The 13,771-nt window shown below is 37.7% G+C and overlaps 1 protein-coding gene across 2 annotated transcripts in view; it reads right to left on the bottom strand.

The window, feature by feature from the left end:
* The window catches only part of LOC106140135 (solute carrier family 12 member 6), a 292,621-nt gene that overhangs the window by 139,526 nt on the left and 139,324 nt on the right, over positions 1–13,771 (bottom strand). The gene's annotated exons all lie outside the window — the stretch shown is intronic.

Here is a 13,771-nt window from a genome sequence, read left to right on the forward strand (position 1 = left end):
GGAGTATAGGTAATGTCTAAACAAAACAGACAAAAAGGACCTAGTGTACAACTTGAATACAAAAAATGCCTTCAAAATCGCGTAAATTCAATTAAACAAATATTCTAACCCGTCTGCCTTATTAAAAATATAGTTTTTGCTTAAAATATTGTAATTTTCAAAGGCTTGGCCAAAGGCAAAGGAGCCGTGTGGTTCCCGGCACCATTACAAAAGAATAGGACCACTCCATCTCTTTCCCACGGATGTCGTAAGAGCCGACTAAGGGATAGACTTGGGATTCCTCTTTAATGTAAATCCCTGCCAATCTAAGGTCTGCCGCGCCGATGGATGCATGGCTAGGGGCGAGCCTAGTCTCGAGCGTGCCACTTCCGCCATGGGGTTGGGCGACCCCCAGGTAATGGCTAGCCTTACCCTGGCATGCGGGGCTCTGCTGGGGCGGACAAAATTGTTCCCTTGCGTCTCGTGGGAATCGCATGGATGCAAATTTTTTTTAAAAGAGCACCTAAATGGCGGCGATGGTGTCCGCACCCCATCACGTCTCGTTCCCGGCGGGAGCGGTATGCGGTCTGCTGAAAGCCGCTTTGCGACGATGAATGTAAGAGGAGGAATGAAGGATAAGATTGAGGAAGTATGCCAGATGATGGATGAAAGACGTTTGGATGTGTTGTGCGTGAATGAAACGAAGCGGAAAGGATGCGACGCGACGCAGCACGGCCCTTACACGGCGTATTGGTCTGGAATTTCCAGTACCAGCCGAGGCTGTCAAGGGGTCGGTCTAATTCTTTCTGCACGAATGGCTGAGTGCGTGAATGAGTATGAGTGTGTCAGCCCTCGTCTTCTATGGATTAGGCTGAAAGTTGGAATCACTCGGATCTTCGTTCTAGGTGTTTATGCACCTTGGGATGTGGGTTCGAGGGGTACAACATCAGCAAAAAGCGAAAACGAGGAGTTCTGGAATAGTGTAAGAGAAGTATTGAAAGTTACCAAGCCAAATGAGAAGATTATTATGTTAGGTGATTTTAATGGATGGGTGGGTGTAAAGCGTGATGGATATGAGAAGGTGCTTGGTGCGTTTGGTGACGAAAAGGTGAATGATAATGGAAGAAGTGTATTAGAAATTTGTCTAGAGTGGGATCTTTTTGTGTCGAACTCAATGTTTCAACATAAAGAGATCCACACCTACACAAGAGTGGAAGGTATTTTAAAAAGTATGATAGACTTTGTGATTGTAGATGAAAGATTGAAGAACAAAGTGCTGGATACCCGTGCATATCGCGGTGCTGGCATTGACTCGGACCATTTACTGGTGATATCCCGGATAAGGGGTATCTTCAATCGCTGGCGGCACAGGGTAAGGGAGCAAACCAGCGCTTTGGAAAGAGTAAAAGTAGAAAATTTGCAAGATATGGATGTAGGTAAGAAGTATATTAATAGACTGAAGGATGAATTTGAAGATTTAGAGGAAATGAGCGATATTGAAGATGGATGGAAGGAATTTAAAGAAAGAATTGTGAAAGTAGCTGTTGAAGTGTGTGGTGTAAGTAGAAGAAGGAAAGGAAAAAATCACAAAAATGCGTGGATGAGTAAAGATGTGCAAGAACTTGTGCGATTAAAGAAGAAAGCATGGCTGGATTTGTTAGCAGCAAAAGCTAACTTAAGAATGCAAGAGGTTATAGATGAAGATGTGAATGAAGCACGTAAGGAATATAAGAAAATGAAAGATTTGGTTAAGAAAGCTGTGATTAGAAAGAAAGAAGAGTATAAAGAGGATTTTGATAAAAGGCTATCAGAAGACTTTCAGTCAAATCTGAAAGTATTCTGGAAATCCGTAAGGTCAGCCCGAGGAAATACTATAACCAGAGAGCTGACTAGGATCAGATGCCAGGATGGTAGCGTTGTGAAAGGAGAAGAATGTGTACTAAAGATATGGAAGGACTATTTTGAAAGTTTATTTGAAAAAAAGGAAGGAAATAAGAAAGATTTCTGCTATAGCGAAGAAAAAGAGAATGAGATGGAAGGCGAAATTGAAATGTTCGAAATTGTGGAAGCACTTAAGAGTATGAAAGCGGGAAAGGCTGCTGGGTGTGATAGAGTGTCGGTCGAGATGCTTAAAGCAGGAAAAGGCGTAGTAGCTAGTCAGTTGTACTGCCTTTTCAATTTGTGTTGGAGAAGCGGCCGAGTACCAAAAGATTGGTGTAAGGCTGTTATCGTGCCACTTTACAAAGGAAAAGGGTCACAGCTGGACTGCAAAAATTATCGTGGTATAAGCCTGCTTAGCGTCGTCGGCAAATTGTATGCTAAGGTATTGATTAATAGAGTCAGGAATGAAACTGATGACAAAATATGGGATGCTCAAGCGGGATTTCGAAAGGGAATGGGATGTACTGATCAGGTCTTTTCCTTGCGGTGCATAGCCGAAAAGTTTTTGGCCAAGAGTCAAAAAGTCTATTGCACATTCGTAGATCTGGAAAAGGCCTATGACAGAGTTGAGAGGAATGAATTGTGGTCAGCACTTTCTATGCATGGGGTGAGCAGTCTCTTAATACGAGCACTGAAATCCTTATATGAGGATTCGAGTGCTTGTGTCAGGATAAACGGAGCGCACACTGAGTGGTTTAAGATTGAGAAAGGCGTTAGGCAAGGATGTGTTGCGTCACCGTGGCTGTTCAACCTATTTATGGATAGCTGCTTGACAGATTTGAAAGAGTCTAAAAGTGGATTAAGGATGAATGAGTTACTCGTCAAATGTCTGCTCTATGCCGACGATCAGGTTATACTGGCGTCATCAGCGGAGGAGTTACAGGAGATGGTAAACTGTATGCATGAAGCTTTAAAAGAGAAAGGAATGAAAGTGAACGTAAGTAAAACTAAAACACTGGTTTTTGAAATGGAGAAAGAAATGACAGCATGTAATATTTTGATTGGAGGAGAAAGAGTGGAGCAAGTGAAAGAGTTTGTATATCTAGGATCAAAGTTTACATCAGATGGCAAGTATGATAGTGATATTGAAAGGAGAGTGAACGCGGGGAACATGGTGAATGGAGCTTTGCATGCCTTTATGAGCAGTCAGAAACTATCCAAAAAGGCTCGACTGGCTGTGCACAGGGGCGTGTTGGTCCCGACATTAATGTATGGGAGTGAAAGTTGGGTATGGCAAAAGAAGCATGAAAGCAGAATAAATGCAGTGGAAATGAGAGCGTTAAGGAGTATGATGGGTGTGAAATTGAGTGACAGGATAAGGAACAGCGTGATAAGGGAATGTTGTGATGTGAAAGAAGATGTAGTTACAGGAATAGAAAAGGGTATGTTAAGATGGTTCGGTCATGTGGAGAGGATGAATGAAAGCAGGTTGACTAAGCAGATATACAAGGAGAGTGTGGAGGGAAGGGTCGGAGTGGGAAGACCTAGACGAACGTATCTTGATCAAATTAAGGACGTCCTGGTAAAGGGTCAGGTCAAAAGTACCCGAAACCGCCGAGCTTGTATGAAGAGAGTTATGAATGTGGACGAAGCGAAAGAAGTATGCAGAGATCGTGGCAAGTGGAAAGAGGTAGTCTCTGCCTACCCCTCCGGGAAAGAGGCGTGATTTTTTTTATGTTTATTACTGAAAAAAAAAATTAATCACCTATTGTGAATTGTTTATAAAATACGAGTTCTGGTGCAGTGTGGGGCCGGGTATATTAAAGGTTCTACTTTCACTATTTGAAACTCAAATCCATCATTAAGCCCTACAGCTAAACGAGCCATTTCAGTCTATTGATGACTGTTGGCTCTATCTATCATGTAAGGGATAAAGACGTGATTATATGTATGTTGGGATTCTTATGCGTTGGCCTGGCAACCCTGTAACATTCCATTAAGTCATATTTACACCTCAACGTTGAGTGTCAATCTCTCAAGACTATTGGCTCTGTCTACCCCGTGAAGGATAATGACATCATTATATACATTATTAAAATATACCTGCTGATATGCTGCTGTACCCATCAGGGGTCATCAGAGGCGTCTCTCCAGCGCTGAACATCTTCAAACTCAATACAGCATGTCCAAAAATAAATTCACATTCATACAAATATTTATTAATATTTACGTTCACATTTCACTTTGCACTACTATTAGTTATTTAAATCTGAACTTTGGTCAATAAAATTGAACTCTGTTATCATACCGACCAAATTTCAACTGTTTTTTTTTTTCATGTTAAAAATAGAGCAATCTTCGTAGTAAGTGGGAAATTTGCGTTATTGGATAATAACTAAACGATATTACATTTCTTTAAAAAAAAAAAACAATTCAAAACCCAGAAAAATTACCAAAATATAATTCTCCACGACATAGGACTAACTTTGAATATGGTGCCTAAGATTAAGAGAACGTGACTTTTGACATATTTATTTTCATTTTTAAATTAAATTTATTTAAAATTTATTAAATTTCATCATCCTCGGCGTTTGTCCAGTTCCGATAGTCCCGGAGTCCGAGGAATTTTGTCCGCTAAGTAAACTAAGCTATAGTGTTTGCTAGAACTTTATACCTTTTTTTTATTGAAGGTTAAGTGAATGTCTTCCACCTCTTTTTAATGGATGTCGTAGTTTTTTAAACTTGGGATTCTTTTTTAGGCGATGGGCTAGATCCCTGTCACTATTCGAATATTTATTCTATTATTTAGCCAAACAGCTGAACGCGGCCAATTCGACTGTTAACTCTGTCTACCCCGCAAGGGATACAGACGTGAGTATATGTATGTATATATGAATGTTCGCTAAATGTGCTCTAGACAATGTCCAATATCCTTCAATGTCTAATGTGTTATAAGAGTCAGTGCCCCACTACGTAGTTTCATAAGTAACTTAGACTTGATATTCAGAATTCACAGCTAAACCGTTTCATTCCTTCATCTCCGAGGTATCTCAATAAATCATGAGAAAATGGAGCACTCGGGATCTTCTATAGTAAAGACGTTATAGCTCTGTCTGCTTCCGTGCCTTTTTTTGAAATTGAACTTAAGTCACTATTTAGAGACAACAGAAGCGAGGTTGGTATAAAAGTTTTATTCCTCCGAATTCCAATGGGGAATTACCTCATTGCAAATACATTTGAGTAATCCAAACTTAAATTTAATTATTATTAATTTAATAATTTTCTATGCAAGGCACTTTTATTATGAGCCAGTCAGTTTTCAACAGTCGTCAAAACGAAGAAAGTCTCAACAATAATATTTTCTTCACCATTTTCCTTGGAGTCGTTATATTGAAGGTCTGAAATTGAGTCTATGTAAGGGGATTCATCCTAGCACCTGCGAAAGTTTTTGACCTAATACGTTATTCACATGTTTTGTCATCTTTCGTACTCATTCTATTTTCATGGTCGTTCATAATTTTCAATGACACTTTCTCCTCTCTTCTTTTCATACCGAAAATACGTAATTGTTTTCTCTCTCAGCCGTTATTTTATTTCAGTCACACCTCACACTCTATCTTCAGATTCTTATCATCGCTATCTGCATGATCGCATCTCATTATTACGAAGTCTAAGGTTTTTATTATACCCATCAGAATGGTCTTCAGTTACATATGTATCGTTGAGTTAAAATCCATTACCGCAAGAAACTAACATTAAGAGTTAACTTTTTAAGTATTTTTCTGTAACTGCCAAATTTGAAATAAAAATATCACAAGCACATTTTTCCTTTTTACGTAACACAAATTGACCATTCGCGAAAACTTGACCCCACGGCACGTCGACTTGGGGTTGGTGGTGGCGCGCCACTGACACCACCAGCAGGCTTGTACCACCCCAGTACCACCCCAGCACCACCCTATTGCCGTGCTCATGGTCAGGTTAACGACATGAGTCATGAAAGCCGATATCTTTGGATACGGCTTATAATTTTATCTAAAAATAAAATCGAACGTTTTCAGTTTCTTTACTGTAAGTACTTTTTTTAAATTCGTTATACGTAGACATAATAAAAAAAAGAAATGGACCACCCATCTCTTTTCCTTGGATGTCGTAAAAGGCGACTAAGAGAAAGGCTTTGAAACTTGGGATTCTTCTTTTTAGCAATGCGCTAGCAACCTGTCACTATTTGAATCTCAATTCTATAACTAAGCCAAACAGCTGAACGTGGTATATCAGTATTTTCAAGTTGGCTCTGTCTACCCCGCAAGGGATATGGATGTGATTATATGTATGAATGAATATTTGTAGACTGGTGTTGTTGAAAATTGTTCAAATGTACGTTAAACTCTTGCGCTACTGACTGGGTGACAGTTTGCGTGACCTATAGAGACAGACATCATTCTGTTTGTAGTAATTTATGTATAATTCTTTTAGAATATAGGGAAGCACCAAAAAGATTATTCTCAAAATCCTTGGAAGAATTTAAAGCGAGAGTTACGCCTTCAATGGTGCAGACACGTAAATAAAATACTTATGCCCATGAAATTCTCCCGGTAATATGACAGACAGTACAGTTTTCCGTAAAAAAAATTGTCGGCAAAGGGTTTTGCTTTTTTCATTTGATTTTTGTGTACGTGACTTGCGATCGTTCTAAGGCTGCGAAAGGTACGGCGTGCTCGGAAATAAGTCTCTGTAGAAATTTGGAGCACTCAATTTAGGATCTCCATTTTAAAATAAATCACAGATAATTTATGTAAAAAAAAATAAAATTAGTTTTTTCCATAAATCCTCACTGGTTCAATTGACTGGACTAAAATTGGTGTCATTTTCGTTGACTTTTAGGTACTTAAATACAATTTTAACATATTATAATTACGATATTGGTCCATGTAAGAAGAGTACTGTAAAAGAACTCTTAATGCAAGACCTGCAACAATATGGCGCTACGAAAATATCAATTGAAAAAATTGAGGTCGTTTTGAACCACATAGTATTATTTTTAAAGGAAAATTAAAACATTTATGTCTAGAATACATGCTTTGCCAACAAAACAATATTAATTACTCTCTAAATCATAAAAAGATGGAAAAAAAGTTTGGTTATTTTTGTATGTCGTTCGTTACGTCTGCTTTATTTAAAAATTTTGCAGCAGTGTTAATAATTCTAGGACGTTTATTTTGTGCAATCAACTACACCTTTGTTTTCGAGTTCATTGCTCTCTGCAATATTTCTTTGGTATAACGATCTAGCACTGCTTGAGTTGGTTGATGACAAAGCACGATCATTAAATTAAAAAGTATTTGTAGTATTAAATAGTAAATTTTATGAATATATAGTGCAAACACAATTTTTCTTAATATATTACTCAGATAAAACACCCTAAGAAGTCTGAAAAGTCACTACTGCCTATACGTATTTAGACAATGGGTCCCTTAATAGGTAGATCGTTTATAGAATTGCAACAAGCAATGCAGTAGAGGTGCAACGAAAGCGTTAAACAAAAAAAAAAAAAAAAATTGTTAGGACTTTATTGATGTTGGTGATCACATATTCAAGTGCAGCGTAAAATTACCCACTGGTTACGTAATCGGACCGACAATAGTAATAAGCTAAATGCAACCCCCTTTGATACAGTTATTAGTTAGTAAGTAATTACGATATTTTTCAGTTAACGCTTAAAATTTATTGAACCTCAATTCTTTCCTGAACGTGGCCTATCAGTCTTTCAAGACTGCTGGATCTGTCTACCCGACAAGGGATATAGACGTGACTATATGAATGAATGTAAAAGACTAAAAATAAATGTCTGTTCACATACCTGTATTCAAAACAATTTATCTATAATTTCATATGTAGTGAAAGCCTATGGCCACGTGTCACTAGCACGTACCATGACTTTGTGCATGCGACCGTGACCTCCCACGTCCCTGTCCTTCCACCTATCGATCCACTTCGATGCTCAACATCGATCGCCAACATTTTGTACCCTTGGCAATTACGATTCACTGTTATCAAACACGATAGGTTTGATTAGTAGGTCCAGCTCGGAAAACGATAGCAGCTGGCACTGCTTTTCTTTATGCGGTCTGATCATTATTGCGATACGGATACTTTTTTAACCGATTTCAAAAAAGGAGGAGCTTCTTAATTTGCTTTTATTGGTATATAATAATATATTTTTATTGGTTATTACCCAATTAATTTGATGTTTAATAAGTCGAAATTTTTGAGTCGATATGTTTCAGTTGCACGATCTTACTTTATCCTACTCACGGTTTAGTGTATAGATTTGGTCTGAGTTCAAGGTATCTTAATAAAATTATTTCAATGAAACGACATGTGCCTGACACAATTCATCAAACACGTTATGTGTGATACGATGTGAGTAAATTACAAGTTGTTTGTATGTAGGTTTGACTGTTATAAATTTAGTGACCTTAGACAGATAACACTATCAACTTAGAAACACATAATAAATTATTTATTACAATTACAACAATAATTAATTAGTTTAGTTGGTTTTTAATTCCATGACGTATATTTCTAATTCCTGTTAGTGTCTGGCCCGTTGTCAGTCTTACTTGACTTAACACGAAGTCGATCATAGTGACATGAGATATTCTTCAGCTGGACCTGAATGGTTTCTGCTTTATGTGTACTAGAAATTGAAATGAATGAATAGGATGAATGAAAGCAGGTTGTCTAAGCATATATACAAAGGGAAGGGACTGTTAAAAAAAAAATTATTGGGTAACAATCATTACAAATAATAGTAATTGCTGGCGCCTCCTTTTAAGCGAAAAAGGCTTGTGCCAGGAGGCTCCGCTCTTCTTATCGCTAGATTACATTGTCATCAATATAATATATAAAGTTTTTACATGCTATAAATTTGAGCATTGAATTTGTTATATATATTAGGGTGTCCCAGGCTATAAGGGCGATTTTTTTTTTTGGGAATTTGGGTACGCATACCCTCTATTTTTTTTCGATTTGACCCATATGTCTTAAATATGAAGTATTATTGCAATCTGATAATAGTAACCCGTGCCGACTTGGCTTCAAAGTTTGAATCTGAAAGCTAGTATGGAGAAATAGGGAAGTAAAGGGAGATTTAAGAACTTAATTTCAATTCAATAAATAAAACATAGTAACATCAGTAAATAGTAATAAGGGCTTTATTTTTCATATTTCCTTTTCAGAGTTTGCTTTTTACAGTCTGGATATATCTGCCTGTGTTCTTGTACGCAACGTAATAAAAATTGTTTCTGTTCCTCTTCGACAGTGATCAAGCCATGAAAGTCGTGCATCAACTCGACTGCTCTTTCGGCGGTATCGTTTACTGCTCTTAAGTTCTGAACCTTCATTTTAGCTTGTTGAAATGAAGCATTATTTGACCACAAAGAAGGAGACTTGTTGAGAAAGCTGTCGTCAAGTTTCAGCCGAGTGAACAAAGATTTGCTTTTGGCGGAAACGAAGTCTTCGAGTTTTTTTTCATAGAGTGGGCCACAGAGTTCTTCTTTTGATGGCATGTACCGTTTCACAAGAGCTGATGGAATCGTTTTGGACAGGTTAGTAACCTAGATTAGTCTCTTGGTCTACACTATCATCAAAGAGAGACAAGATAGACACCTCGTCGGTCAAATACCACAAGTGCTGAAAACAACTTCTGTAAAGCTGCCTTTGAGATACTTTTGTCAATTGCCTCGTAAGCCTTCATGGCTTTTAAAAAGTAGGTCCTGGTAAGGAGCATTCACTGCCAAAATACATTGCAGCCAGGGTTTGACGTAAGATGTGACGATGAATAGGCAGACGTCAAGGAGGGCTTCCTTTTCCTTCTTTGCGATTCTGAATTGCGTGCTTAGAAATGATATTTTTAGAGAGTAAATAGCTCTTGCCATCCACCTAGCTTGGTGCATGGCGCCTGGAGGCCGTATCTTAAATTTATTTTCTGTATCACCGCCAAGAAACTTTATTGAAAGCTCTATTAATTCGCGATAGTCGTCTCTAACAATATCTTTAGTTAACTCACTCCGGTAAAACTCTAGCAGTTCATTAATATTTGCATCACTCAGACAAGAAAGCTTTTCTTTATGACTCTCTATTTTCTCAGAGTTTATGTTTTTCCAGTTTTCTTGGAATTTTTTGAACAATTGGATGTCAGGGCTCGTCGTAATTTGGTTGATTTTAGTTTCGAATACGCCTTTCAATACTAATTCGTATACATGATGGCGACATGCAAATATAAGCATTTCCCTGTTTTATTTCTGTTCCAGGAGAATACAGGCGCCATTAATGCGACCTGTGTTTGAAGCAGTAGTATCACAGCACAGCATCTGTACTTAGTCTTCAAGATTTCAGACTAAAAGAGCATTCCAAACAGCTTCTGCCTGTTCACGACCTGAAGAGTTGTCCTATTTAGGTACAGCAAGTAGTTGTTCTTTATCATCATATGTAATAAGTACCGGAAGACGTTCTTCTTTACATTTGCGTGAATCTAAAGCGGGCAACAGCTTCCCATCCCAGTGGATGGTTACAGTATCTGGTACCTTGTTCTGGAAATCAACTTCAATTGCTTCTGCGCGCTCTGTTCGCTTTTCCGTACGAACTCTTTGAATTGTTGACTTACTTGTTAGAAATTCGTCAATGTTATGCCCAAGAGCTTCAATTGTTGCTTGTATTATATAAACAGAATTCCTCATACTTATCTGACACCGATCTAATGCAGCAACCAATTTTGGAGTTATGAAACTTTTCCTTACAGAAATATTAGACTCGGGTCGTGTGCTCTCAACGGATATAGGAATTATTTCTAGTGTACTATTTTTTTCAGAATCAGATGATGAATCTTCTAGAGGAACATGAGATGAAGTTGAAGGCAACAGAGTTGAAAAGTGTTTAGCACGCCGTTTATGCTCTTCATTGCAGGACTCGCGCCTTTTCTTCGGCCAGTTTTTTGTCTACTCCAGCTAAGTGACCAGGCCGACCTGGCTCTCTCTGTCGCTGTAAGAAGATCCTATCTTCGTCGATCTTTATTAATTGAAGCGCATCGGCATTTGTAATATCAAATAAGTTGTCTAAGTTCGTAACAAAATCTCGTCGACGCTGCTGAAACACATTTTGCGTCTTTTTAGATTTTTTTGTAAATCCCTCCAAACTTGGTATAAATTAACTTATTTCTTAACGCAGTTAGGAAAAGATTTAGTTGGAATACGTGCCTTTTCCCAACAAATAATGCACTCACGAATAGCTAGATTTGCACTTTCATTTACACTTAAATTTACTTCACGAATATTGTAGAATAGAACTGCGAGTATTTGTCCATTTGAGGGAAGTTTTGAACCAGTAATTTGATGTTTTACGTTCCCTATTAAGAAAATATCCTTTTTTGAACTGCGTTACTCCACCGACATCTTGATTGAAAGAAAACAATGCGTTCACTCATAAAACAAACAAGTAATTGCATGAATGTCGGTACGCTCGCTGCCGCGCGCCTAGTAAACCAGTACCCACATGTCCGGATGTAAGTCGGCACGGGTTGCCGTGGTTCTAAGGAGATGAAATTTTATATACGGTAGTTTTGACATCATTCGAACAAAATTAGAGGGTATGCGTTATAAAAAAACAACTTTGATTTTTTTGGGACACCCTAATATATATACAGTGTTCTATTAATTTTATTATATAAAAAGGAAGCTCGAGAGTTAAGCTGCACCCTTGCAAATTTTGTATTTGTGTGCGGAATGTCAGCAACGGCGTATCTTCTTCTTCTCCCTGCAGTGTCAGATTTAAATGATAAGGTTTTATGTTTACCGAGAATGAGTTCCAGAATGTACAATTTCCTAATAGACAGAAGATTACATCTTAAATATAGTTCAGAAGTCGGGAAGTCTTTTTTTTTAAAATACATAACTTTCAATAGCATTCTTTGTGCTCGTTCAATTTCCAGGAAGCGAGTTTTTAAAGCACCGCCCCAGATCGAAATGCAGTATGTGATGACAGACTGAACTAGTGAGATATAGATATTATTTAGAAGTTTTCTAGAAACTATATGGCGTAATGTCTTAAACATCCATATGAATTTACGGATCCTAGCTGTTATTATTTCAATCTGTTGGTACCACGTTAACCTCTCATCAACAACTACACCCAGATACTTAGTTTGGTTGACTTTATCAATTGAAGGACAATTGCAGTCAGAGTTAGAAATATTGCCACATGAGTGAATTTTTATATCGAAATTTTGAGTGGGTTGCGAGTTAGTGTAGATGCTGTAACAGATATAATTTGTTTTAGCCGTATTTAAAGTGAGAAGGTTGTTTTTAAGCCACTCAGCTAGCAAAACCATACCTTTTTCTGCATTTACACGAGCATTATTCCAATTTGATCCAGTAAAAACGATACAGGTGTCGTCCGCATAAGTGACAATTTTTGCGTTTTTAAGTGCTAGGTTACATAGATCATTTATATAAATGAGAAATAAGGTTGGACCAAGCACACTTTCTTGCGGGACACCGTAGTTTACGTTAACACTTTCACTTATGGTACCGTTAAGTTTTACTCTTTGGGTTCGGCCCGCGAGATAGTCGAAACTGTCGGAGTGGGAAAGTCTACATGAAAGTACCTTGATCAAATCGGAGACGTTCTAGCAAAAGATCTGGTCAAGAGTACCCGAAAGTGGATGAAGCGAAAGAAAAGAAGAAAGAAGAAGAAAAGAAAAAAAGGAAAAGAAGAAGTGCAGAAGAAGTGGAAAAATGTGGTATCTGCCTACCGCTCCGGGAAAGAGGCGTCATTTATGTATATATGTTAGAAGGTTTTAAAAAAATGCCGATGGCAGATTAGCTGAGAAATTGGTAAACGAGATGAAGGTTCAAAAATCACTGTAGCCAATTTCCAGTCACTATTCTCGGTTTACGTTGAACGTTCAATCTCATTCCCCTACATAACCCGCTTGGTTTACTAGTAAAAATAATTCTCTACTGTTAAGATATTTTGTAATGAAGTAAAATAAACGCTTACGGTGAGGGGGGAAAATTTGCAAGTTCAAGAATTTGAAAAGGTTTATGATTTTAATAGAGCAACATTTTCCTTTACTAGGGGTCGTGTACCTATGTCAAACGGCATTGAGTCCATTTAGACTTATGTGTGGAGTCATGATAATACCACTTCTGACTCCGATGAGAAAGATACCGGAATAAAAACGAGTGGAAAAAAAAATATAAGCAGTAGTTTAGGATGTCATCTTCAGCAACACGACTGATTGGCGTGTACATTGTTCTGGAGTCAAACGGCATTCTAAGTATGAAATTTCACTTACATACATACATATAATCACGTCCATATCCCTTGCGGGGTAGACAGAGCCGAACAGTCTTATAAAAGACTGATAGACCACGTTTAGTTGTTTGGCTTAATGATAGAATTGAGATTCAAATAGTGACAGGTTGCTAGTCTGTCGCCTAAAAGAAGAATCTCAAGTTTATAAGCCTATCCCTTTGTCGCTTTTTACGACACCCATGGGAAAGAGATGGAGTGGTCCTATTCTTTCTTTTTTAATGGTGCCGGAAACCACACGGCTCTGTAAATTTTTTTCATTATTATATTAGCTATTTTAACCACTTTGATGCGACAAATATAAGGTAAACTGATAAGAGTGTGAAGCATGAGAATATGAATGAACCAATTGAAATAATCTTTTCCTTTATAAAAATGCCAACTCGTCATAAGTTCGACAAAAAAATGACTTAGTCAATTGCGTTTATGTTATGACTTTGTGTTAATTTTTATCCCATTGAATGACGGCGTTACTCAATATGGTGTAACAAGATTGAGCAAACAGAACTAATACAATATGCAAATTTAATTATTTGCT

Source organism: Amyelois transitella, chromosome 3 (assembly GCF_032362555.1).
Source record: "Amyelois transitella isolate CPQ chromosome 3, ilAmyTran1.1, whole genome shotgun sequence".
Classification (NCBI taxonomy): Eukaryota; Metazoa; Arthropoda; class Insecta; order Lepidoptera; family Pyralidae; genus Amyelois; species Amyelois transitella.